This window comes from Lycium ferocissimum, chromosome 10, assembly GCF_029784015.1.
Source record: "Lycium ferocissimum isolate CSIRO_LF1 chromosome 10, AGI_CSIRO_Lferr_CH_V1, whole genome shotgun sequence".
NCBI classification, from domain to species: Eukaryota; Viridiplantae; Streptophyta; class Magnoliopsida; order Solanales; family Solanaceae; genus Lycium; species Lycium ferocissimum.
Genome location: NC_081351.1, coordinates 53,068,520 through 53,081,507, shown reverse-complemented (window position 1 = coordinate 53,081,507; position 12,988 = coordinate 53,068,520).

Genomic DNA, 12,988 nt, shown 5'->3' with positions numbered 1-12,988 from the left:
TACATTCAAATTTTCGTGTCTTTGAATGGATTTCAACAAATACATTCAGATACAAGATAAAAAAATTCAAATACATTCCAAATACATTCAAAAATAGTGTGTTTGGCTATTATCAAAATACACTCAAAAAATACAAAGACAAATACATTCAGAAACAGTGTATTTGTGAGATGTGGATTTTTTGAATGTATTTGTATTTGGCTTTTAACAAATACACACAAAAATACAAAAAATACACACAGCCAGATCTGAGACACCACCACCACCAAAAACCCTAATCTCTCCACCACCACCAAAACCCTAATCTGAGACACCACCTCCACCAAAAATCCTAATCTCTCCACCACCACCAAAACCCTAATCTCTCCACCTCCACGTCATCTTCTCCGCCACCATCTCAAAATCAGTGTCATCGCCGCCACCACAAAAAATACACACGGCCATATCCGTGCCATCGTTGTCTGCATCTTCTTCTTCCTCGCCGAGTCTTCATCGCCGCCGTCTGCATCGTGTGTCATCTCAGGCCACTCAAACACTCGAGCATGCGAGTTTATTCTATGTCTGATATTTGCAAATCAAAATTATCTAAATGTCTTTGAGGTGAAAGTGATATTGGTGTCCATTTTAGGTTCAGGCACTTCTTAAGAAAGTTCTATTTGTTGACTAAAAAGTTTTTGTCCTTGAATACCGGATAGAGTGAAAAGAGAGAGAGAGAGAGAGGGGTGAGCACAGAGGGAGAATGAGAAGAGAGAGAGAGAGGGGCAGCGCGGCCGTGGCGTGGTGGTTGAGAGAAGGGGAGAGAGATTTTTTAGGGTTTTTGAAAAATGAAAAATCTGAAATGGGCAGTGATTGGGAAAAAAGAAAGATATATGCATTTGAGTATGTATTTTTGATATAGCTACCAATTGTAATTTAGAAAAGTTAATTAGCTACTAAATATAATTAAATAAAAGGGTAGTTAATATTAATAATTAGGTCTTAAAAGAAGCTACAATGAGTAAAAATTCCTTAAAAAATTAATAAGGAAATAAGAAAGAAAAATGAAAAAAGGGGTTTCAACTATTTAAGGCATGCATGGGCTAGGTCACTCGGATTTTGACCAGGTCTTGACCCAACTTAAGAGGGATTTTGAACGGTGATCATTTTCGCAAATGTTGTTATTGATTGATTTAAATTCTAACCAAAAGTATTTCAATTGTGGACATAACTTACACATAAATCAATTAGACATTTCAATTGCAACCAAATTTGAATATTATTGCAATTAAAGCTAAATTAATTATAAAATTGAGACGTAATAATTCAACTTTCAACTCTATCCTTTCTTTATAATAAAATCTAATTTTTAAGTATTTGGTTGTGACACAAAATGAAATATTATTTACAAATAAAATCATAATTTTCTTCAATATGGTTCTTTAAAACTCTCCCTACTGATAGTGTTGTCTGAGCTAGCTAGAGGTAGCTCGTCTTAAAAAATTACAGATTTCGAGTAATAAAACTACAGTTTGTCTTTGTTGTCTTTGAATTCTTTTTTGTTGAAAAAGTTATAAATTGTATTAAATCAATTGAAAGTATTGACACCACCTGCTCACTGGACTCTAGAAACAGGTCAATACAAAAATCATCAGAACTCTAACAATTCCCTTAAACTATGCGAAATTGAACAAAAATACCATCCGTTCATAGTTTGGTCCAAAAATGCTCTTAAACTATGCGAAATTGAACAAAAATGCCCCTATTGTTACTTAATTGGTAAAAAAAATTGCCCTTTTCCTCAGAAACATATTGTTTCTCCTCTTTTTAAAACACATTTTTTTAATAAGAATATTATTTTTAAAGAAACCTTTTCTTGTTTCTTTCCTTTTAAAATCCCTTTAACTAATACTCCTAATAGAAGTGGGAAGTAATTTGTTTTCTTCATAATCTCGTTTTATCAATTAATATAAAATTATCCTATGTACTTTTTTAACTGATAATATAGGTCATATATATAAGATCATAGTAAACCCCATCATTAATTTTCATATAGATAACGATAAAATTCTTTTTGCTAATAAAATTGAAAATATTTTTATTTCTTAATCTTTTTCTGAATTGAAGTAGGATAAGCATTTGCTGATATAATCCTTCATTTTAAAGTTAAGATACAACAATCATAATGCCATAAAACAAGAAATTTTTTTTACATTGCTTCAAATCAGAAAATATCTTTAAGATATCGTCGATGGAGTTATTGTTGACCCTTTTTTCATTTTAACTTTAAAACCAATTAACAATAGGGGCACATTTGTTCAATTTCACATAGTTTAAGGGCATTTTTGACTCTTTCCCGATATCTAAACTATTGTTTGTAAAAATAAAAAAAATAAAAGAGAGAGAGAGAGAGAGAGAGAGATTTGACTCCGTTTGACCAAGTAACTAAACCGCTATGCCTGTTGACACCCAATTTTGTCCCTCCTTTATTCTGATTTTATATACTCGGGCTTCTAAATTTATTGACGAGCTAAACGCTTTATTAATTTTCACTATTTTACTATCAACGTTACTGGCATTATCTTATCACAAATTTCAAAACGGTTCGTCGTCATTTTATTTTCGGATTTTGTGCCCGTTAAACTAATTATACTTTATCAAGTCCTTTATTTTCTACATGTTAATCACTAATCACATAGTACATATTATACAAGTTATATCACTTAGGAGTTAATTAATTAGAAGAAGAGGCCATTTTCGGACCAACACCGATCCAGCCCACAATTTCCCTACCCGGCCCAGTCTTTTCTTTTTCATCCACTTCATCTTCCCTAATTCTCTAATCAGCCGCACACTCTCTCTCTCTACGCTCTCTCTTCACTCTCTCTCTCTCCCTCCATTTTAGCAAAAAACACAGACCCTTTTGCCATTCCAGACCTTGCCCTTCCATTTCCTTACAAAAAATGTCCGTTCGTCTGCGCACTCTGTCATTGACAGAGGAGAGTTCCTCCTTTTCACTTCAAAACGCGTTGATCCTCAAATCAGAGAATGGTCGAGCCATTTTTGGTAACGCCGAACCAAATCACGTGATTTGAAGCCCTAACGTTCAAATCTGCACAAGATCGTTGACTCAACTTTGAATTGAGTCCAACATCCCGCCCGAATGGAAAATCCTAGGGCTTCGCCTACTATATATACACGGCCTAAGTCCACAACAGAGGACAAGAAGATCGGGTATATTTTTCAGAATCATGTATCTCCTAAGATTACCCCCCTTCAATCTCGATTTATGCTTTAATCGTAATAGAGATTTAGGATGCATTTGGGTTTCGAATTTTGAATCAAATCATAACGAGAGAGTAGATTCGACACTAACGATCCCTGTTCACTTTTTGAAGAAGGTGATTTTCCCTCCTTAGTTATTTTAGTTAGTTTTCTAGTTAATTACTTATTGTTCTGCTTACATGTTAGTTAAGCTTGCAACGTTTGGACATTTTCGTTAGATTAGCATGTCTATTTGTGTTCGACTTGTTGATTAGCAAGCATGTGATTCTATGTTAGTTTACATGGCGTGCTTAGTTTAAGGTTCCTGTTCGTTCAAATGACATTGGCTAAGTCAAGCATGACTAGTAGGAATATGTGTTCGATCTTTATTTGCTCATGTTTATATTAGTGTACAACACTTCTATGATGGTGTAAGTACTTGGCATAGTTTGGGAATTAAACAATAACACAACTTACTGAGATTAAAGCTTACAAGAGGTATATCTAGTTTGATAAGGATAAGTCTGCATATTTATGGTATTGCTATACGGTCTCAGTTTCATTGTTTATCTTAAATGGATTTGAAACTTATTACAGACCTGCCGATGTGTGTTAAAATCCTTTGAATGCCTGAATGTCAATCAATTTACGTCTATGATTTTGCATAAAGGGGCGTTGTATATATCCCATTTGGTTAACTGCGGGCTTTAGTTTGTCAATTATGTTTCCTGAGCGATGGTTAAACTGTTATTTCTCCTAAAAAAAAAATTAATTAAATCTCCTCGTTATACCTCATGAACCAAATAGTGCATATCCTCCTTGAAACCTGGTCTGTCTAAAGCATAAAGATGTTGACTTATTTTGCCCTGTTTAACATTGGTATCAAAATGTTGTTTGTATTTATATGGAGTCTGCCACAGTGTCTATGCTCCTTCTTGTTTGAAAACCGTCATGTAATGTTATCTGGAGAACGGTGGCGTTTGGTTTCGAGGCTTCTATGTTGCTGTCACACTTTAGGATAAACTCGTTGCTTCCCTACTCACCATTTTGTCGATATTGTTTGCTACCACGCTTGCTGATCTTAAAGTGTTGCATCTTGATGGATTAGCTGTTGATTCAAGCCAACAAATTCTATACTTGATAGGCCTATCTTTTGATGTAACTGCTGTTGTCTGAGGCTCAAAGTACTATTTATGGTTACCTATAGTTGACCTTTTTGTTTGTTTCATCACGCTGCTACTTGGCAGCTGCTATCTACGGCTGTTTATTGGCGTTGCTTGTTATAGCTTGATCATCAGTTACTGCATTGCTCTTAAAAGAAGCATTCAGATGCTATGAGCTGACTCTCACATTCTTGTGATTGAGCTGCAGCCTCGGTTTGCGACTTAAATTGGTGTTTGAAATGAATATATATGCTAACACTTGATGGAATAGCCGCTACTATGAGTTACTGCTGAATTAAAAAGAACAGATTGCTACACTTAAGATTTTTTTCTTTACTGATTCGAACATATACTATACCTAGGCCGAATGTCTATAGGTGACCCATATAGATTTTGGACTTCTCTGTCTATTATTCCTTGGGGCCTCAATTGTTTCTATTGAATGCTATGCTGTCGCTTAGTGATTCATTTGCCCAACTTGTGTGTTTGTTTAGATTAAGTGTAAAATTGTTTATGCCTTAGTATAGATATTTAGACTTATACTAATCCTTTTCTTTTGTCTTTATGCATGACCATCGCACGCGAGTCCAAGGGATTCGTTTTCCTCCGCATTCGGTGTCGGGCTAAAAAGCCCAACGTATCCTCTCTCTGTCCAGCCCATCCTTATCCGCAGCCAAGGGAAAGAAAACCAAGTTCTGGGCCAAAAGCCCAATAATGAAAAGAAAAAAAAAACAGTGGTAGCAGTCCTAAAAATGGGCTGAGCCCATTTAGCTTATTGGCCCTTTCTATTTTATTTTTGTGCATTTAATTTGTATTGCATGATTAACTCTTTATTTTGTTTATTTAGATGAACCTTAGATGAATTAGTAGTTTTAGTTTTAGTAAAAAGGGTAGGAAGAACTAATATTTAATTCCTTAGTTTCATTTTCTTCTTTTATATTAAATTATCTATAGTACTTATAATATTTATCTATATTAAGACAATTGATTTTCAAGGGCGTGAAACCACAAACATATACTTTAAATTATATTTTCATTCCTACTATATTGGGAATCTTAAGGTATTACTGATATACAAATGTGAATTCAAATACATTTTATAAACGACTCCTCGAGTTTAAATCAAACACGTACATTTTGCTAGGTATAAACATGATAAAAAGGAAAGGAAAATTCCATTTCGTCCGTACTCTTAAAAGCGAAATTAGCGAAGGCCTCCCTCTTTTGAGTTATTTTTAATTATGTCTAGAACGTTATGTATCACGCAATTCGGAACTAAATTCTTTTATACAAATTATTTTTACAAGTCCTATTTTTGATAACATTGCTACATTTTCCTTTAAAATTTTAGTAATATTTATAAGTTATTTCCCAAACATTTAAGGATCCTATATTTATACTTAGCCTAATTAACTCCAAGTTCGGTCGGATTAACCATTGATAATGGATCTTAGAGGATGCCTAATACCTTCCCTCTAGGTTAGTTGAACCCTTATTCAGATTTTTTGGTTTCGTATATTTTAAACAGAGTTAACTTTAGATAATTACTTTAATTAACCTTAGGTGCCCTAATTCACCATAATTAATTAGGTGGCGACTCCTTAACTTTAATTAATCCCGGAATTACCGGGGTGTTGTAAACTATTTTGACTTAGGTTAAAATAGGGTATGACAATGCCCTAATTAGATTTTTTTTTTTTTTAATATGTTGAGGAATTAAAAATTTAATAAGGAAATAATAAAGAAAATTCAACTTTCAACTCTATCCTTTCTTTATAATAAAATCTATTTTTTAAGTATTTGGTGTTTGTGACACAAAATGAAATATTATTTATAAATAAAATTAGATCTATATGTTTTGGTCAATTTATATGTTTTTGTTTTTTTTGGTAACTTTGTATGTTTTTATTAATAGTGTATTTAGTTTATGAATTGTCTTTGTGATGGTATGGAACTAATCATATTTCTTTCTTTACATAGGGAATACACCTTGACGTTTAGTATTACGCCATGAACGTAGGAGTTTTTACTTTACAAAAGGTATATGCTATCTAGTATATAATTAACTATACTTTTTCCTGACTCTCCAATTCCGCAATTTCAATCAAATCACAATCATCATCACCGTCTAACCATTTCTCGACCCCACTCAATAGAATACCGCATAATCATAAGTCTTGCAAACTAGCCGAGTCAATCCTGGAGATAGTAGCATGCCACACACTATACACTCTAGATTTTCCTTAACTCACTCAACTCTGAAACTGAATACTTTCTAAGTCCAGCGTATCTCATACACAGTCCTACTAATGTCCCCACGTACCTCCACTAAAGTGCCTTTGCTTAATTTCCCTTAACTTAAATTCCAAAATGTTCTCTACAACTCAAATTAATTCAAACCTCATCATTGATTTACCACTTCGAATGTCCCAATTGTCGAACCAGAACACCCCTAACCATTCACGCGATTATCCCTTTCATTCGATCAACTCAACCGAATAGCAACACCAGTAGTAGTAGTAGTAGTAGGAACTAGCCGAACTTACACAATAGGTACAAGGCTCTCATCCCTAATCTAATATTATATGCAAAACCCGATAGTTCCTTGAGTACTAGAACTTCGCACTTGACCAACACTAAAGTCGTTCTTATTAGTCAACCACCAGCTCCCACTGGCCCACAGCATAACCAAACATACCAACTCGACACTGAACGCTTATGTCTATTCTATTATGCATGACCGCAACAAAATCCTCAAATCAACTAGCTCTCGATTCCACGATATCCTTATCATTCCTCTAAACGCGAAGACCCAGTGAATATACCCTTTACTGAAGGACCAGGACCACAGCTGCCCAACATCTTAAGTCTTCACTCGTCACAAGTAACATTGCTTTCCGATCTAAAACCGACAACCACCGTCCTGAAAGAACCCACTGTTGACACCCAATTTCGTCCCTCCTTCATTCCTATTTACTTTCTGCGAGCTTCTAAATTTATTGACGAGCTAAACACTTTATTTTCATTATTATTAATTTTCACTATTTCACTATCAACGTTACTAGCATTATCTTATCACAAATTTCAAAACGGTTCGTCGTCATTTTATTTTCGGATTTTGTGCTCGTTAAACTAATTATACTTTATCAAGTCTTTATTTTCTACATATTAATTTCACATAATATATATTATACTAGTTATTAAATTAGTAGTTCAAATAAATTGATTAAAGGAGGAAAGGACCATGAAAGTTCAGCCAAATTAATGGCCCAATCCGTTTAAATAAATCAGCCCAACTCAATTTCCAGCCCATACCCGTCAATATTCTACCCGACCCGACCCGGTCCAGCCCACTTTCTTAAAACAAAATCCTTATCTACCCTAATCCCCTTCAGCCGCCTCCTTTTTCCCCCTTTTTCATTTTCTCTCTTCTCTCGTCTCTCTCTACTCTCTCTCCTCACATCATCTTCTTCATTTTCCATTTCAAGGAAAATCCAAATGTGCTCGGCCATGGCGAAATCTTGCCATGCTATTCTAAATACAACATCGCTATCTCTTCTTCCTCTTTCCTTCTGCTCTCTTTCTCGTCGTCTTCCCCTATTTCTAGAAAAAACCAGCTTTTACAACCATGGCAGAGGCTTGACCATCCCATTTCTGTGCAAGTCTCGAATACAGTCAACACAAGAGACCAACAAACTTTATGAAATCTGACTTTTTCCGCAAAAAAAAAAAAAAAAAAAAAAAAAAATCAAAAGCTTTACCGATTCGTTCAAACCCGTGACCATACGCACGAACGGTCCACTTTGAATCCATTTTCAAATTCCCGCCTAACAAAAACCCTAGCCATTTTTTTTTTTTTACCGCTATAAATACGTCTCTAAATCCACAAAAGAAGGGAGGTTTTTTTTAATTTGGGTCATCAAGCTTTAGTTTTTGGGTCTTAATTTTCTTTTAAATCAGAAAAATGCTTCTGTGAAATATAAGATTTTGAATCCGAAAATTATCATCAATATAGATTCATTCTAAAAGACAGCCACATATTACTCTACTTTCATTGTTGGTTTGAAACTCTAGTTACTTTAATCGGGTTCGGGTTCATTCGGGTTCAAGCGTAGATTCGAGACCTCGACGCCCTAGTTCACCGCACACGAAGAAGGTAAATCCCATTCCTCTCCCTTCATTTTAGTGTCGTAGATTTACGTGCTCATATGATTTAATTTGACGTTTAGCTTAATTATTGTTGTTAGATTAGTCTTTATTATGTTTTAGCTCGGTTGATTTTGTGGGATGCGGTGTTATTAGATTTAATTTGACGTTTAGCTTAATTATTGTTGTTAGATTAGTCTTGATTATGTTTAGCTCAGTTTGGATTTTGTTGGATGCGGCTGTTATTACTTAATTTAGGTTATTAGCATGTTTGGTTTAGCTTGAATACTGCTCATGTGCTGTTAAAATGGGACAGAGGTCTTGGTTTTCTAGTCGATGTGTCGTTAACAATTTTTTGGCGTGCTATTTTTGATAATCGGATGGACATGAGGAAACACTATCAAATTTCTGTGCTTCGGTCAAGCTGATGTTTCTCTGATTGATATACTATGTCGATAGGAAAGTTTACTATGCGGTTAAGTGTAATGCAGAATATAGTCTAAGTCTGCTATGCGGTTAAGTGTAATGCAAATATAATCTTCCTTGCTCTATGATAAACTCTGTCATTTGAGGAGGGAACTGATATATTCGGAGATAAGTGGATGTATATTCGTTCTGAACCTAAAATCTAATATTCTCTTTAAAGTTGGTCACTGGATCCCAAAATCTAATATTTGTAAGGATTAAGTTAAGGGCTAATATGGGTTAGTTTTGCTCTGTATGTTTACATCTCAGTGGTAAGGTTGTTTGGTCTTGCATGGGATGCGAAATTGTAACGATAATGGTAATGGTAATGTCATGATGTTGTTAGTGTGGAGTATCTCATACTTCTAACGATTCCCCTAATAGTTTTGGTAGGCATCACACCATAAGCGAATGTAAAGTGCTATTTGCTTAACTAATTAATAAATGACAAAAGTGAAAGCACGCAGAGTGGATTCTGCCTCTTTTTGGATATCCATTTGTATAAAGAATTTGTGTCTGTTGATTCCTAATAGTACACCAGTCCTAATACGTCTTCCACATTTTGTGTTCTGAAAGTTTTGTTTTGATCTGTTAACCTCTATCTAGATGCGGTTTAATAATAAATACATTTTAAAGGGTTCGGATGAAAGATCTATACATGTGGGCCTATGTTTAAAGTTCAAATGTTTCCTTTAAGTTAAGGAGAAATTTGTTTCTGTTGAATCCAAGTACATTTGCATGTGATCAATCTACTCCAATTTCCAGAAAGCATAGAGAGGTTTTGGCTTAGTTGACTTTTCTGGTTTGATCTCTTCTTTGCTCAGTCGTAACAATTTTCCTAGTTCGTATAGCGGTAACTTTCATTTGAATGAGTATTCTTATTTCTGTTAAAAACATGTTATAACCATTCGAGTGCAAATCTGATCTTCTAGGTTTACTTGTGGTTAAATCGCAATTGGGTCCTTTTCGAGTCAGTGTTATCATCTAATGTTTTATCTGGTTAAAATGTCAGCAGCTATATTTCCTTTGATTCATCGTATGATAATTAGAATGCTAATCCTTTTCCCCTTTCTTTTTTGCATGATCACCACATGCGAGTCCGAGAGACTCGTTCCTCTCCCCGCATTCGGAGTTGGGCTAAAAGCCCAACATAATATCCACGGATCATTTTCTTTCAACTCCGCCCGCAAAGATATATATAGAAAACACAATGGGCTAAGCCCAATGAACGATGACAAGTCACATAGCCCAAGAAAGTGGTCGAGCCCATTTCATTATATCCACTCCTCCATCTTATTTTATATTTATTTTCATATGTATTTAATGTGTATTGTATGACTAACATTCTTTTGTTTTGTTAATTTAGATAAACCTTAGTGACATTAAGGGTTTTAGTTTAGTAAATGGGTAGGAAGAACTAACAATTAATTCCATAAGTTTCATTTTCTTCCTTTTACATATTAGAGTTATTTATAATGTCTTAATATTTATTTTCAAAATAATTGATCTTTAAATAGCATATTTTGAATTAAAGGAGTTATATCCTATTTATTACTACTTTAGAAATTTCGAAACATCACTAATATGCAAACATAAAATCAAATGTATTTTATAAATAACTCTCTAAGTTTTGAACCAATTATGCATATTTTTTAGCCAAACATAGTTAAATAAAGAGGAAGAAATTCACATCCTTATAAAAGTAAAGCTAGATTTAGTTTGCATCTATATTATTAATACTATTTTAGTCAAAGTTCAAATTTGTTAAAATCTATTACTTATATGCAAATCATTACATTTTTTAATTTACTTTCAATGGTATTTAAAGTTCCTTTTTTATGCAAATTGCTATATCTACTACAAGTCTTATTTCAAAGAACATTATTGTATTTCCATTTGAGCATTAACAATATTTACAAGCCCCTTTTAGTATCATTATATCCTTTCTTCAAAACTTTAACGACCTTTATAAATCACATTTTTAAATAGTAAGTAAAGTTCTTCTTTTATATAAACTATTATGTTTTCTACAAATCTTATTTTAAATAACATTATTATACTTATAACTTTAACGACACTTACAAAGTTATTTTCTTTCTACAACATTATATTCATACTTAGCCTAATTAACTTTAAGTCCGGTTGGATTAACCATTATTAATGGAACTTAGAGGATGCCTAATACCTTCCTCTAGGTTAGTTGAACCCTTACCTAGATCTTTTGGTTTCGTAGACTTTAAAAAAATAAAATCAACTTTAGATAATTATTTTAATTAACTTTAGGTGCCCTAATTCACCATAATTAATTAGGTGGCGACTCATTAACTTTAATCAACCCCGGAATTACCCGGATGTTATAAACTATTTTGACTTAGGTTAAAATAGGGTATGACAGCTTGGCGACTCCGCTGGGGATTTATTTAGGTTCTAACCATAACAGACTTAGTTTTAATTAGGCTTTGTGTGTTTATTTTAATTTTTATTGTTTATTGACTATTTTTACGTGCTATTAACTGCTTGTTTGATATAAACTGTTTGAATGTTACTGTTTTGATAAACTGTCATTCCGTATCATCTTCCTCCAGTCCTGGAAAATTCACACAAATTCACACACTTAAAACGGTTTCGCGGTTCGCGGCCGTGCAACTAAAACACCTTTTAGTAGGATTGATCTTGTGGATTTAGTCGATCGGCGGTGCAGTCGACAGCCACGGACTTTCCACTCCCGAGTTGTCCACTTGGGGGAACCTTGTGTCATAGGCAAATCAACTCTTAGTCGCCTAAGATAGAGCTAAACCAACACCCATTATTAGGGGCATACATTTCATGACCTAGGAGGTTTAATACCCTTGGTGTATTAAATTCATTAGATGACTTTACCCAAACGTCCGAGTGGGTTCACGACCCCAAGTGACACAAATCATACTTTATGTGCATGTTTGAAGGATAACTGTGCATAAATATTGACTGTTTGCTTTAATTAATTAAACTCTAGGAGGGAGGGAACAACTAACATTTTATGGCAGGTATGGATCTGCATCGGAGTACAACAAGTGACGGAGATCAAGGACATCACAAAATGGAGCTTTACGTTTAGATATAGGAAATTGCATTTACTTTACTTAGATTAGGAAAACTTTATGTTGTATTCATTTAATATGTAATAAATATTACCTTTTGTACTGTATTTTGGGAAATAGAATTTGTTTAATTAATCAAAAGTAATGGAATGACGTATTATGGCACACTTTACCCTTCAAACAAGCGTTAGGCCTACCTCTGGCACAAAGAGGTCACATGCATAATTAGGACGCGTTATTGTTTGATATATTCGTGTGACGACTTGTTTGACTTTATTTGGAGACTTATTTGCTACATAACTTGCTTGATTTTATGTGATCATAAAACTAATATCATTTGCATTGTTTATGTTTCCTTATTTTTATTCCCAAAAAAAAAAAGTTGATTCGTGTTGACACTCGAGATGGCTGACCATCCTTACCTCACAAGGTCAAAGACGTCTTCGTTACCTCAACGTAGTTGGATGGTTCAAGGAAAGGAAATTATTATGTCTAATCTGGCCGCATCTATTTCAACTGATTCAGAAAACATCGTGGTCTCTAGTGATCCCCCTGGGACTTCCGAACATAGCACTACCATTCAACATGATGAACATATCGCCCGCCTGACTCAAGAGATCGAGTGTCACACCCCGACCTTACTAGGGTGTGATGGGCACCCGACCCTCCTCAGAGTCGAGCGAACCCTTAAACGTTCGCGTTACTAAAACCTGTCATTTCGAAAAAAATTTAAGAAACATGAAACTTTTCAAACAATAATCATTATCTGTAAATACATACTCCTTTAACATTTACAAATTATTCGCACTTCCGACGCACTATCCACAGGACACTGTCTGCAAAGTCTCTAAGATGTACAAATACCATGGCATGAGTACTCGACTCGGCAATACT